The 16,154-nt window shown below is 38.6% G+C and overlaps 1 pseudogene; it reads right to left on the bottom strand.

Annotated features, from left to right (window-relative positions):
- Positions 1-13,789: 13,789 nt before the first annotated feature.
- The window catches only part of LOC107142243, a 68,907-nt pseudogene continuing 66,542 nt past the window's right edge, over positions 13,790-16,154 (bottom strand).

Below are 16,154 nucleotides of genomic sequence, written 5' to 3' on the forward strand. Positions count from 1 at the left end.
CGTGGACCATGTCTAATTCATTGCCTTCTGTCAATTTCTGGCAGAGAGTTTGGCTGTATGCCATGTGTGTTTGCTGAGTAAATACATTTTTATGTTAAGGCCAAGGTTCGTTCAATGCCATGAGAAGGTAAGCAAAGCAATACTGTCTGGTTCTCCTACATCAGTGCTATGCCTGGTAGTGTATGGTGCATATAACTCTTACTAGGGACTATGTGTTGGTTATGCCTGTGTCTAGAGGTGTAGAAAAAGGGAAATTTCCTGCACTAGGTTCCAGGTCTGCCTTAAAAATTAACACAAACTCGATTTCTTAAAAAAATAGTCATCTTTTCTCTCCCAGTTCCAGTTCAACATAGGACTAAGGTCAAGATGACAGCAGGCTTGTATTCCTTCTGTAGGATATAGGGGAGAGTGAATCTGCTCATCCTTTCTGGCTTCTAGAAGCTTCCTGCATTCCCTGTCCATGGCCACTGTCCATGGTAACATTCTGAGCCCCTCTTCTGTTATCTCCCTCCACTTTGAAAGACTCATGATTACGTTACAACCACTTAAATAACCCAGGACAATTTTGTCTTTTCTAGGTGTATCTTAATTGTATCTGCAGAGTTCCTCTTTGCTCTCTAAAATAGCATGTTCACTGGGTCCAGGGCATAGGATGTAGACATTGTAGGGGTCACATTACGCTGCCTACCACAAAACATTTCTGGCTCAGTCAATTTACATTAGAATACAGCCCAGGTTCAAGACTAAGACATGTTCCCGCTCATCAGGATAAAAGACAAGCCTCCTTCCCTGTGCCTCTGGAAGATCTCAATTACTTATTCTTTATACCAAAGCATCTTTGATTGAGCTTGGAATCTCCTCACACACTTAGGGGTCCATGTGTGTGGCACTTGGCACATTTTAATTGTTTTTCTTCTTCCAGGTGATCTGGACTTACAAAATGGTTAATGCATAAAAACAACAACAACAAAAACACTGGAGGCAATTAACACTTTGCAGTGATTTCCAGTACTGTTATAGATTCAGAAGAACAGAGATGTTCTTGGGAATATAATTACCTTTTAAGGCACATTTCTCTGGTAGCCCAGTAAAGTCTCCCGCTGAGCTCTGGACGGCTCCTCCATTGAAGAATGCCCAGGCCTCCTTGGAAACTGCCAGGTGAGGCCCAAGCTGGCTAGCCTTGCTTCAATTAGCTCCTTCTCAGCTTGCCTTTCCCATTAGAGAACAAAGATCTCTTATGTGGGAAGCCACCGTGAGCTATCTGAGTGGTCTTTCACTGGGTACTGAGCATTGGAGACATTTTCCCTTGGTAACAATCCCAGCTTTCCCGAGCCGATCAGACTGTCCATGGGGTGAGATCTCTGTCTTTGCTCGATTAGTGAGATAGCTCTCATAGCTCTGGAGTTGGGTGTAACCCATTGGGAACTGGACAGCCCAACTCCTACCTTATTTGGCAAAGAACATTCCATGGAAAACCTTTGATATTCCCCCATATAAATAAAGCAATCGAGGGCTCTCTCTGTCTTTTCCCATTGTGCAGGCTGGATCCCTAGGAGCAGAAAGCCATCCTACCCCAGCTTTCTAAATTACTTCCTGTGTCCTGAGGTGTCTTTGCCATTTTCTCTTTCTTAGCTTTTATTCCACAGCCAGCCCATCTCAGCCAGAGGAACCCCATTCCATCACCTGCTTGGGATGTGGGAGAGACTCTTATTCATAAGAATTCAAACAAACAGGATGCAAGCAATTTAAGGGCCCCTTTGTGGAGCATAAGAGCCAATGCAAGCCTCTCTGCAGGAGAGTGTAACTGGAAGAACAAATCTGAAATAAGCAGTTTGCATTAGACCCTTTCAACTCTTTCTACTCTTGTTTTTAATTCTGTGTATGTGTGTGCATTTATAAATGCATTTCACCACCCATCTAACCCTCAATCTTTCTCTCCTTCTGTCTCTCTCCCCCACCCCCCCACACACACACACACACAGTCGTTCTCCGTCAATGTTTAAAAACAGTGTTTTGTTTTGTAATTTATAAAAGAAACTTTAGGTTCAAATCCCTATTGAAGGTGTCATTTTTCCCCTTAATTTTAGGATTAGCTGCAAGAATTCAGGAATATTGGAGCTTTAATTAGGTTTGGTTACTAATAGTAAATTCTAATACAGTAAATATATATGTCTCTATGTATTAGAATCCTATATCACATATCCATATGTATATTTAATACTTATATCTCTCTAAGTACATTTTACATCTATATGTATATACTTATTATCTATCTTATATCTCCCTATCCTATCTATTTGTTGTTTGTTCAGCACCAGAGAATAAAAGAGCAAGAGTAAACAAATCTACTTTCTAGGAACAATTAGTCCAAAATCGGTCCATCAAAACCTATTTAGTCCATTAAGAGAGACAAATTGGCTTAGTCGGATCCATAGCTCCCCCGTTGTCAGAGGAAGTTAAAAATCCAATTCTGAATAATCTTAAATGGGTGTCAATATGATTTTCAAATGAAGTCAGTGTACTTCTGGTGGTGATGGTAGGTAGGGGATAGTCATGATGTCCAGACAGCTTTGGACTGGATCAAACTGTGATCTGTTATAATCTGAATCATCTTTGAAATTGTTAAGTAGAATTTATGGAAAGCCATTGATTTGGGCTGAGCTCCCACAGGAGGCACCACCCTGACAAAGCCAAAATAGAGTCACTTGGTAAATGATAAGGGATCAACTGAAACAGGAAAAAACAGAAAATCCCCAAACAAGAGATTCACAGAAGCCTATCAAAAGGGACCCAGGCAACCTGAGAAGACAGAGAAGCCCCTCTGCTTACCACACACAAGGAAAGAAACCTGATAATAATTAGTCTGCCCCTTGTATGATGCTGCTTCTTTGTCCCTTCTATGGGTGTCCTTATAAAAGCCGATCACACTGCCACATCCGTGGATGCCACATCCATTTTATACACTGGATCCTTGGAAGTTTAAGAAGACCACAAAAAAGCCAGTTAGAACTGGAAGAGAGGTCCTCAAAGGTCCTCACCATGTGAAAGTGATGAATGTCCATAGGGATGGCATTGCTGATGGCCCTGATTTGGTCATCCCACATTGTGTGGAGTCAGTGAACGATCACACCATACCCTATAAATAAGTACAATAATAAAAAAAAAAAAAACAATTAGATCTTTAAAACAATTTGTTGAAATTGTGTTCTTCGACCAATATTTAAAAGGATGTTAAATCATTTTTATAGTTTTTCCTGCTCTAGCAGCATTTATTTTTCCATTTGGTTTTTGCCTCACAATTATATTTTCCCTTACATCGTGTCTTATATTTCTTTCTTTTTTTTTCTTGTTGGCTAACAATGTCCCATTTTCTCTTCCCCTCCAATATCACCTGTATTTTGAAGGACAGTGTTCAGCTCCAACATTACAATTTTAGCTTGTCTGTCTCTCTTCCCAAATGAAATTGCTCTTGACATGCTGGGATAATTACATATGTCAGCAAGACTCCTGGGGTGATATGCTCATCAACTATCTTAGATTTCACGCCCATTAAAGAGAACAAAGTATGCATTGGATTTGATAAAAAAAAAAACACATAATAATGAACTCATGTTCACTTTGGAGAGATATTAAGTTATTAAATTGAACAGGTAGAAGCAAAGCTGTAATCTACATGCAATGTTAAGTTGAATGGGTTATTTTAGTAGCAGTTTTTATTTACTAGGTGCTATTGATAATGTATATACATTCTGATGGAATTAAGAAATAACTACTCTAGAAAAATGAGGAATGAGCTTATTCTGTGGGGAGTTGGTCTGTGATTCATTTTAGAACTATTTTTTTTTCTTCCACATTAAAACATTCATTAAGACTTTGTACCTTGTCTCTTACCTTCTACAAAGAAATACTATTTATCTAAGACATTTTTATGAAATCTTAACCTGAAATTAATATTTTTCTATGTATGGAGATGATAACAATAGCCATTGCAGCACACCATAATGATGAGTACTGTGAGGGATAGCTGGAATGCAGAATATCAAAGGTGAGACCTGATTTTGAGAATCATAGATATATTGCCAATATTGCTTGTAAATGTGTTAAATATTATTGGATTCACAGAAATAGAAAATAAAAGTTGCTGGGAGAATGTCTTACTTCTAACCAATAATATTCATGCCATGTGTTTCTCATGACAACCATTCTACTGGGAATACAATTTTATCTCACTGTTGGTTTGGATTTGCATTTCCCTGAAGACTAATAATGTTGAGCATGTATTCCTGTGCTTGTTGTCTGTTTGTATCTTTTTTGTGTGAAATAAATTTTGTTGTTTTTAGTTATGCATGACTAGAATGTATTTTTATTTGTACATCACCTTTAGAGAAATGTCCAATAAATAAATTTCTCTGTTCATTTTAAGATGTTTGTCTCTTTATTGTTGAATTTAAAATATACTTTATGTATTTGAACTATGAGACATTGTAGAATATGTGATTCGCATCTATTTCCTATTCTATAGATAATGTCTTTTGATGCACAAAAAATGTATTTATTTCTTTACTTTTTTATCAGAGCACTATAGTTATACATAGTAGTTGAGTTCATTTTGACAAAATCATGCATGAAAAGAATTTGATTTCAATCCCCATTCCACTCTCCTTTTCCTCCCTTTCTCCCTTATCATGTTCTTCCTCTACTCTACTCATCTTCTATTCATTCTTTTATTCATTAATTTTTTAAAAAAAATTTGTAGATGGACACAATATCTTTGTTTTACTCATTTATTTATTTATTTACTTATTTATTTTTATGTGGTGCTGAGGATCGAACCCAGTGCCTCACACATACGAGCCAAGCACTGAACCACTGAGCTACAACTGCAGCCCTTATTCATTAATTTTTGATTGATACTTTCTATAAATACATAAAAGCAAAATTTCCTTTGATGCATTTAAAGATGCATATAGCATAACTTTGTTAAATCCATTCCATATTTCCTCCCATTTCACACTCTTCCTTCCTTCCTCTCATTATCCTTCTTCAACTCCACTGATTTTCCCTGTATATTTATAATATACACTCCCTTCCCAACCACTGCCTTTCTTTTGATTTGCTCTAGCTTCCACATATGAGAGAAAACACTTCACTGTTGATTTTCTGAGTCTAGCTTTTTTCAATTAGCATAACATTCTCCATTTCCATCCATTTATCCACAAATGTTATTATTTCATTCTTCCTTATGATTGAGTGAAACTCCATTGTGTATATATGCCACATATTCTAGAACCATTCACCTATTAATAGGTATCTGAGATGATTCCATAATTTAGCTATTGTGAATTGTGCTGCTATAAACATTGATACAGCTGTATTGCTATAGTATGCTGATTTTAGTTCTTTTGGATAAATAACAAGGAGTGGGATATTGGGTAATATGGAGGTTCCATTCACAAGTTTTTAAGGAATCTCTACACTACTTTCCAGATTAGTTGCAGTAATTTGCAGCCTCACCAACAACCTGTCAGTGTAACTTTTCCCCACACCAGAATTTATTATTGTTTGAGCTCTTGATAATTCCCTTCTTTCTGGAGTGAGACAAAATCTTAGTTTAGTTTTGGTTTACATTGTTCTGATTGCTAGAGATGTTGAATCATTTTTAATATGTTTGTTGGTCATTTGTGTTTCTTTTTTAAAAGTTCAGTTTAGTTCTTTTACCTTTTTATTGATTGGAGTGTGTGTGTGTGTGTGTTTTGAGGTTTTTAGTTTTTTTTTTTTATATTCTAGATATTAGCACTTTGTCAGAGGAGTGGTTGGCAAGGACTCTTTCCTGCTCTGTAGGCTCTCTCTTTATACCCTTAATAATTTCATTTGCTGTTCTGACATTTTTTATTTTGATGACATCCCATTTATTGTTTCTTGGTTTTATTTCTTCAGCTTAGTAGGGGTTTTGTTGAGGAAGTTGGTGCCTGAACATATATATATGATGGAGTGTTCACCTCTGTTTTATTTTAGCAACTGAAAGTTTTCTAGTCTAATTCCCAAGTCTTTTATTTGTGTGGCATTTTTTTCTCATTCTATTACTGTCATTTGTGAAGGTTTTTGCCTATAAGTTTAGTCTCTTGCAAATAGTATATGTGTGGATCTTGTTTTTGTTCCACTCTGCTAATCTATATCTTTTAAATGAGGAGTTAAGACCATTTATATTCAGCATTATTGTGGATGTATCTTTGTGGTTTATTGTCATTTTGTTTTTTTCTTATATTTAATTCTGTCTTGATTCTCATTAAGATGATTAGTCTTGAATTGATTTTCATCTATTTGAGAATTTGGGGATTTATTTTGGGGTTCTCTGTATGGTTTATTGATTAACTGATTGATTGTACCAAGCATTGAACCCAGGGATGCTTAACCACCTAAGCCACATTCCCCAGCCCTTTTTTAAAATTATTTTTTTATTTTGAGACAGGGTCTCACTAAGTTGCTTAGAACCTGACTAAATTGCTGAGGCTGGGTTTGAACATGCAATCCTCCTGCCTCAGCTTCCCAAGCCATTGGGATTAAAGGCATGTACCAGGACACCTGGCTGGTGCATTTTACCTTTGAGTATTCTTTGTAGTGCTGATTTGTAGTAAATTATTAAGTTTAACCTTGCTTGGAAGGTTTTTAATTTTCCATGGAATATGAAAGAGATCTTTTCTGGATATAGCAATCTTGGTTGGCCATTGTTTTCATTTAGTGTTTGAAATATTTTATTTTTTACTTTGGAATGTATAATTATGGAGCCTTCTTGATTTTAGGGTCTGAGCTGAGAGGTGAAAAGAGAGCCTCATTTATTTGCCTCTAAATGTGACCTGATGTTTCTATTTTGTAGTTTTTAATATTCTCTCCTTATTTTGCATGTTAGGATTTTTTTATATGATGTGTCTTGGAGAACTCTCTTCTGACCTGGTCTACTTGAGGTCCTGCATGACTCCTGATATGTGAAAGGTTTTCTGGGAGTATCTCATGTTGGTAATGCCTTCAGCCTGTAACTCCATATTCTTTTCTATCACCAAATCTCTCAGGTTTGGTCTTTTGATGTTGTCCCAGAGTTCTGGTATTCTTATTATGTTCCATCATTTGTTCCTCTTTATTGCATAAAGTGTCCTCAAGTTCATGTACTCTGTCTTCAAGACCTGAAACTATATTTTCTATGAAATCAATGCATTGGTGATATTTTCAACCGATTCATTGGGTCTTTCATTTACAGAATTTCTGTTTGGATTTTTTCAAATATTTCTATGTCTCTATTATATGGTCTTTAATATCCTGCATTTTCTCTCAATTCATTCTTTAGATCTTCTTTTGGTTCATTGAACGTTTTAATAATCGTTTTTATAATCCTTTAGAATTTCATCATCTTTCCTGTGTGGTATTTTTTGTTAGGGGATTGTGAATTTTTTTGGGGGGATTTGCCTTTTTCCTCATGTTTTTAGAGATCTTGGACTTGCACATCAATTGAGATGTATTCCCTGTCCTCCACATATGTCCTGATGTATGTAGTTCTTTATTTTTCTAGAATTTCTTTCTGTTTTTTTTTTTTGTGTGTGTGTGTGTAGATGTCCAGTGGTGGGACCATTTTGTATGAAGTGAGATTCACTGTTTCTCCATTGAGTTGTATTTCTCAGCAGCAGAATCTCTGCTCTGTGATATTTACTTTCCCTTATCACTGTCCAGTCTCTCCTAGAGGGAGGCAGGACTAGTTCTAATGTCAGCAACAGATGTACTACCTTAAGAGGAAAGAGTCTACTTGTATGTCTACAATACAAATTTCCACTTATGTTGGAATGCTGAGGTCAGCATTTTACATCAATTCTAACAATAAAAACTGAACTAGATCAGACTTTCAATATCAGGTGTTTACTATCTTATCCACTCCATATTAATACAAAGTACTACTAATCGGACAAGATGAATGTGGGGGGAATTACATAAACTACCTAATTTTATTTTTTTGGTGGATTATAGTTTCTCAAGTAAAGAGAGAACTGGGTGGGGAAGAAAGAGAAAATTTGAAATTTTTAAAAAAAGTGATCAGAGGAGGTAGGAGGTTGGTGGTAGGTAGCACATGTTGACTATAAAAAGAGAGAATAAAAAATTAACAATTTAATAAAACAAAGGGAAAGTGGGAAGAGTAATATTTGTTCGTTAATCGATGAGAGTGAAAAGGGAGAGATGAGGGACAAGAACCAAAGTATGAACAAACTAGCAATTGTAAGATCAACACAACTTGAACCATGTGTAACTGAAACTCACCTAAGTCAAACCAAGGCAAAAATAATAAACAAGTTCAGAAGAAAGTAATTAATGTGAAAGTAAAGTCATGGGAATATACAATTTTTTTCAAACCTATCTGTGCAATGAGAACACTCACCATACCCACATCCACATATACGAAGTCATCTGTAATGAAAAATGTAAAAAAAATACAGTAAGAGGAAATGATGTTTAATTTTTTAAAAATTGAAATTCAAAAAAGAATAAAAAACTAAATACGGACTGGGAGTTTGAAGGAAAAAAAACAAAATAAGGAAAAATAAAATATTAGAGGAAAAAAGGGAGAAATAAAGGGCCTATTTATGAGGTGATCAAAATTGTTAACAGGGATGGATTTTCATTCTTGTTATTTATTTTGGGTTTTTGACACTTGTATTCTGGGCTGGGGGTCATTAATTTCAATGCCTTTGTGTTCTTCACTTAGTTGTCAATCTTTGTGGCTCTAGAAGACAAAAATGGGTGTAGTAGATCTCAGCCTCCAGTCTCCCAGTTAAGGGTGGAGTAGAAAAATTGGGGTGCTGTATTTCTGTAGCAGGGGGAGTGCAGAGTTCTAAACTGAGAGCTCCAATATTTGGGGTTCAGTCTTGACCAAACCATGGAATTTTGTGGGTGCGTATTTGAGATTTGATCTATATCTTCTATTGTTGGAAAGATGCTAATCTCTGCATGATATTTATAATTTAGATCTCTGGTAAAATCTACCTTTAAGATGTAGGAACTTAATTAACCCTCACAGCTTTCTTCTTCACTGCTATAAATATCAAATACCAGGTATCTTCCTGGAGTGCATATATTCCTGTGGGTCCACTGAGGCATCCTGCAATAGTTCTTATGTAACACTAGCAACAAAGTAGCTTTATCCTCTGATATTGGAAGCCTTTGTGGTCCAGATACAGTTTTATTTGTGTCTATTTTAGTCTCTTTGGTTCAGGTATCCTCTGGGAATTTTTTTGTTGGCTGTTTTGCAACTTCCTTTATGAGTTCCCTCTCAGCTGTCTCTGCTTGCATCCATCCTATACAGCAAACCGGCTGCTTTCTGTGCCTGGGAGCATTTTCCACACCCAGGGGTGCTTTCTACTCCTGGAGTGAGTGATTTGGGGGTTTGCTTATCCTGAGCTGCTTTCTCTACTGATTCTGTATCCATTAAAACCAGCTTTCCTTTCTAATCCCCAGGTTTTCCCAAATCAATTTTTCTTTATTTTTTTTTTTTTTATCTGCAAACAACACTGTGTCCTTTGTGCTCAAGCCTCCCTTAAACTTCTACCACTGGTGACCAAACGTGGGCATCTGTAATATTTTATTTCATATATTATATTCAATTTTCTGATTTTTCCATGTCTATATGGTTTCTTTTACAGTCCAATATTAGGTTTCAGTGAGTTCCCTTAGTTACTCACCTCCCTCAGAAGCAATCTTCCACTTTATAGGTCTGCCGCTGAGGAACTGCTGGGGAAGTGCATTTTTCCTCTAGGTTGCCATCTTCTTTACCTTAGTTTATTTTTAAACAGGCTCAAAGGACAAAGCCTTCAAGCCATCATTTTTTCTCACTTCAGTTCAACCCTGAATTCCCCACCATGCGGAGGGGCTTCTGCATTTGATCTTTTCTGGTAGAGGTTCAGAAGTCCAGATCTCTTATCTCTGTCTGAGACTCTCTGGTTAAAATAGGAACAATCCCAGTGACTTGGGAGGCTGAAGCAGGAGGTTTTCACATTTGAGGGCAGCCTCAGCAACTTAGCACACCCTTTTGATTGGGTAGTGTTCCCAGTCCGAATTCTACTCTGTGTCAGCTCCAGATTCTTATCTGCTGGTTTTGTCTTGCATGGGTTGTCCCCCAAAGTCCTGTAGGCAGGGGTGATCAGTAGCCTCACCATGGAGTGCAGAGCTGAGTTTCCCTCTCCTGGAAGAATAAGAGGAGCAAGGTAAGATTTTCAGTTTTGATGTAATCCAATTTATATATTTTATCTTTTGCTCCTTGTGCTTTTGGTGGCAGAGCTAAGAAATCATCACTAAATACAAAAACATAATGATATCCCTTATGTTTCCTTTTAACCACTTTATGGTATTAGCACTTATGTTTTGGGTTCCTTTGGTTTTAACTTTTATGTCTCCTGGGTCAAGTTGGGGCCCAATTATATTCCAGTTAACTGCTTCATTTGCAGAAGAGGTTTTTCTTTCCCCAGCGAAAAGTCTTGACACCCTTGGGCAAATTCAATTGGCCATAAAAGTGGGGATCGATTTCTGGATTCTTAATTTTATTATACTGGTCTGTACGTCTTAGTTCTATTACATTGGTCTATATCTTGATGTCAGTACCACCCAGTTTTGAATAATTTAGCTTTGTGGTAAGTGCTGAAACTGAGAAGTGCATAATCCTTTGAATCTTTTTCTCTTTTTATCCCAATATTGCTTTGCTGAGTCAGAGTCCTTTGAAAATACATATAAATTGGTGGGTTGACATTTCCATTTCCACTAATGTGTCACTGAATATTTGATAGGGATAGTATTGCAGCTGCAAATACTTTGTATAGTATCGACACCAATATAATTCTTTCCATCCATGAAGAAGAGCTGTCTTTTTAGATTTTCTTTGTTTTAGCTATTCTCTCTATATTAAACCTAGAAGTCTTTCATGTCCACTGTTAGACTTATTCCTAGATATTATTTTCTTTTGGATGCTCTGTACTGGAATTAATTTAATTTTCAGATTCTTCACTGCTGCATCTGAAACAGATAATTAATACTTTGTGCATTGATCTGATACCACAAACTTTGACAAGTTTATTCTTATCCTTCAAATTTAGTTTTTCTTCTTCCTTTCCAATTTGAATAATTTTCATTTATTTTGACTAATGGCTCTGGATAGAACATTTAATACAATGTTGAATTGCACTGATTAAAATGGTTTCCTTATCTTCTTCTTAGAGGGAAAGATTTCAATCTTTACCACCAACATGTCAGCTCTGGGATTTTCAGAAATGCTCTTCATCACATTGAGGATATTTCCTTATATTCTTGGTTTTATTAGGTTTTTGTCTTTAACTCATGAGAAACCTGTTGGATTTCACCTGTTTTTATGCTTCAATTTGTGTGGCTATGTTTTTTTCAACATTCTATTAATGTAGTTCATTACATTGATTTATTTTTTAATTTTGAATAAATCTTACATATCTGAGATAATCTCATTTGGTTATACTGTAAAATCCTTTCAATATGGCATTGATTTTGGTTCATAGTATCTTATTAAGAATTTTTGCATCGATATTTATAAGAAATATTGATTTATTATCTATTTTCTCATTATATTATTTTACTTCAATACTAATGTTATGCTGGCCTTATTAGGGAATATTCTCTCCTAATATATTTGTTGTTTTTAGAAGAGTTTGAGAAGTATTGGAGTAAGTCTTTAAAAAATAATGGTAAAATTCACCAATAAGTCCATCTTTTGAACATGTTATTGTTTCTTTCTTACTAGCTTTCTAATTCCTTTTTCTTTGGATAAAGTGAACAGGGTTTCTTTGGACCATTTGCTTGTACCATTAGCCTTTCCTGTTGTTAGTCACCTGATCTCTTGGTATAGAAATATGATGAATAAAGAAAGCCTAGAGAACTCAGTATTGCATTCTTCTTCAGTTCTTTATGTCCCCTTTGAGTCTGTTTGCTCTATGACAATTTTATGACATATGTTTTTCTATTTATTTTCCAAGAACTTGAAATGTCCTAGCAAGAGGGATTATATACTTACTCCATCTTCCCCAAAGTAAAAGTTCTAAATTTGTTTTTAATTTCATAAACTTAATTTTTTCCAGTCTTCTCATGAATTTCTCTAGTAAAATTCCTCATTTTTTCACCAATTAGTTTTATCTCTTTCTCATAATTTATGAATGTATTTAATAACATTTAATAACTATTTTTCTTGGTCATGAGTGTGTTCCTACTTCACATGTAGTTTCTTGACCTATGTATAAAACAATATAGTCATTATTTTGCCATTGTGTGTAAAACACTCCAGTTGTGATTGACAGTGGGTACTTGAGAAGACATCCTGTAGTCTCTGACAGGCAGTACAGGTAACAGGTTGACCTCTTAAGCCTGTCAGAAGTTGAACTGGTTGTTGACATCCACATTGCAGCCATAGAAGGTCCTCTTACAATTTGGTTCTAAATTGAATGGACAGTTAGAATCCTCCCTCTACCAAGTGTTTTTGTCCAAGTTTCTGGAAATCTTTTGAGTCTCATAGATTTACAGATCACAATTCTGCCCTAGCACTGCTGCTGCTAAGGTTAATCTTTTAAAAACATATTTATCAGGGGTCAAACTGAGGAAGACCTTGGTTTTCATCTTTGCTTTTAGGTAAATCAGCCCCTTCCTTTATCAATGTCAAGTCCAACTATACCACAAGATGGTAAGATTTCTGTTTACTTTGTAATCCTCTTTCCAGATTTTGTTTGTTCACAGCAAATGTTTCAAATGGGAGATTTGGATGACAGGAATGTTTTTAGTTTGGTATTTGGAACCACAAATTTGTTAATCTACAGCAGTTGAAATTCTTGATCTAGCCAAGTTTCCTTAAACCATGTTAAATTTTCTCTTGTACTTACTTGTGTTCAGAGCAGGTGTGAAAGGCGAGTGACTCACCCGAGATGGAGATTCAACCAAGGATTTTATTGGGGGGCTGCCCAAAGGAGAAGCAGAGAGCAGACAGAGGAGAGGAGGAGGGCAGAGAGAGCGAGAGAAAAGAGAGGAGAGAAAGAAGAGGAAGAGGACAGAGGGCAGAGAGTAGAGAGGAAGAAGAGGAGGGCAGAGAGAGAGCATGTGCTTACAAGCTTTGTCTTAAGAAGGGTTGCATAGGGGTCATGTAGGGTGCTGATTGGCAGGGTGACTCAGGAACATCGAGCGGACACTATGTCCTGCAGGGATTGGTCGAGAAAACCTTTGAATTTGGTGCTCTTCTTTGGCTTGGTGACCTTCAGAGAGGAGGGGGAGGGGTAAGGGATTCCATGATGTTCTCTGAGAAGGGGGAGTCTCCCACACACCCAACAAGGTGTTCATACCCAAGTACGAAAGTAGCCATGCTTTGCTTATCCCATATAGGTTTATATAATTTTTCTCCAGAGTATGTTGAATGGTCTTGTGTTTGATACACTGCAGAAATCACAAAGATTGTAGGTTAGCCTGTAAGTTCCCTTTACCTAAGACCCATCCTGTTTTCAAAATGTACCTTCTTTTTCTTTTTCTTTTCTTTTTTTTTTTTTTTTGTCTTAAATAATAAAAAACTTATTGAGAATTCCTAGTATGGTGGTTATCTCCTCGCTTGCTTTTCCAACTCCCCTGGCCAACACAGGGAGGAGAAAAGGCATTCCCCTAAAAGGGTTCACCTTCAGTCTTCCTTAATCCAAAAGGGTTCAAAAGTATGCACGGAGAGGGGACCGGCACAGGTTGGGGTGTACTGGACCCCTAGCGATTCCTCAAAACCTGGAGGAGAAACACATCTCTTTCCTGCCTGGAGGTGGAGTTCTGCTCATGGGTCTCACTTCTTACCCTTGATGAGACTGCCACTTCCCTGGGTAAAATTTTCATCGTGTAGGTTCAGCACAAAGGTTACAGGCCGTGAGGTAGATACTGTTTTGTTTGGGAAGTGGTGATCGCCTAGGAGACCTTCTGGGTTGCCCTTATCTTGAGACACTTGATGTAGCCAGGCTTCTTGGCAGCCTCCGCCTCACCCTCAGCCTGCAGGATCTTCTTCCATTGTTTCTGTTTCACTTTTTCCACCAAAAACTGGGTAAGCTGGGCCTCCTGATAAGCCACTTTTTTGGCTCCTACAGCAGGTGCACACTCCTGGCTAAAGCTCAGAGCTAAGCTCAGCTCCTTGATGGCTGCATCATCCAGGACGAGGCTGAAATCCTTGGCCCGCTGGGGCATCAGCTGTGACACCCTGAACTTGGCCACCACTCTCCTGAGCACCATTGACAATGGATGGCAATACTTGTTGGTCACAGTTTAGCCCTTGGCGCTGGTACATACCGGGAGCTCTTGCGCATTGGGTCCAGACAGCAGGCACAGGCAGATGTTCGCCATCTGCAGGTCTTTGGAACCTTTTGGGGAGGAGATTTTTCGGGTTCTGCCCTGCATGCCGTAAATAATGGGGTACTGGAACCAGGGAATCCTGAAATGGAGGCCCTCAGCCAGGATGCTGTCCTGCCTTCCACAATGAGCATGGATTTGTGGGCGGCAGAGACCACAGTGCAGGTCCCTAAAAGCAGCTCAGCGCCATGCCCCGGAGCCCCGGTGGGCAAATGTCCCCCTAAGTTCTGGGCCATAGTTGATTATGAGGGCTGCGGCACCAGAGGTCAGGAGGGGGTGCCCACCCATGTCTACCGGAGTCCAGTTTGTAGATCGCAACCAGCACAGGCGGACTCAGAACAGCAAGTTTGGTGCAAGTCAGAATGCACCGTCTATTGTTTGTGAAAAACACTGTTTGTCAATCACAAGATTTTTGATAAGTTTACTAGGGTTTAGGATGAGGACACAAGAGGCATGAAGCTGATCTGTACTCCTCCTGGGCTCCCTTCCTTGAGGTAAAAATGTTTAATATTTTTAAAAGTCCATGATCTTAGACCTGACTTGTAGAATTCTGTGTGCCACAATGTTCAGTTAGCATGACAATCTTCAAACTGACCAGTTAATGGAAATGAGAACTTGGTACTAAGGCACGAAAAACAGGGTTCATATATATGAATGAAAGCTTGAAACACTAAGACAAAGAAAACTTATGCACAGAAGTTTTAAATTCTGTATCCTTTTTTAAAGTGTAATATTTGCATGACTTATTACTGTATTATTAAAAATAACAGTGGAACAGAGGGAAGGAAGATGGCGGCGAGGGGAGTGCATTGCCCCCGTGTGCCACTTCACTGTGTGGGATAATGACAAGTCAGGACGGCTAAAGGATATCTTGTTAGGAATTTCCAGCAATAGTGGGGTGCTCCAAAACCTAGAGGAAGGATTTCCATCGCACGAGGATCGGCTACGGGGGCTCAAACGCGAGAGATTTGTCCGCACGGAGGGTCACACTGCTTATTCAGCAAATCGCCCCGCGGCTAGAGTCTGCTGCGCGCGCTGGGAAACGAGGAGATAGCGACTCAGGGATACAGCGCTGCAGTTTCCGCGGGCTTCTGCCAGCCGTGCAATTACCGTACTCAGTGCTGAATTCTGGGTTTGAGACGGGGGAAGGAAGCGGTCCAATTCGGTTCTCCACACCGGTCAGACCACAGAGGAGGCCAGCGGCCACCATCTTGGAGAGCTGACGTCACCACCCCTGTTTTCGACTGATCGCAGCTCATTCAGCCATAGAACAGGTAATTTCAGGCTGCCATTCGCCTGCGTCTTGCAGACAAATTACTCAGGCTCTGTGCTAAATAACCTGCGGAAACTGCTTCTTGGAGCCTGCTCCTATCAGAACATACACCGAGCACGGAGCGGCCGAGTTCCGGCTCCCGGAACTGCTCTGGCCCAGGGATAAAGAATCCTCGGAAACTGCTTCTCGGTCCGGGTCCTGCTGAGTACTGTGGAGGGAAATACTAACCCAGCCTTCGTGGGCAGTGGCAACAGGACTGAGACGGGGCCTGTGAGGGCTGGTCAGGACTCACCCGTTGCTTTGGTCACCCGGCAAAGGGAACGAAATGCTGCCATTCGCATGGGATACCAACATGGCAGAGATCTGATGTCATCAGAAAGCGGCGGAGGAGAGAACTTCATCGATACCAGCGGCGACAGAAACAGTTGGTCTCCTGGTAAAGAAAGTGAGTCACAAACACCCGAGTTTCTCTCATTTT

The sequence above is a fragment of the Marmota marmota genome, unplaced genomic scaffold (assembly GCF_001458135.2).
Source record: "Marmota marmota marmota unplaced genomic scaffold, marMar, whole genome shotgun sequence".
In the NCBI taxonomy this organism is placed as follows: Eukaryota; Metazoa; Chordata; class Mammalia; order Rodentia; family Sciuridae; genus Marmota; species Marmota marmota.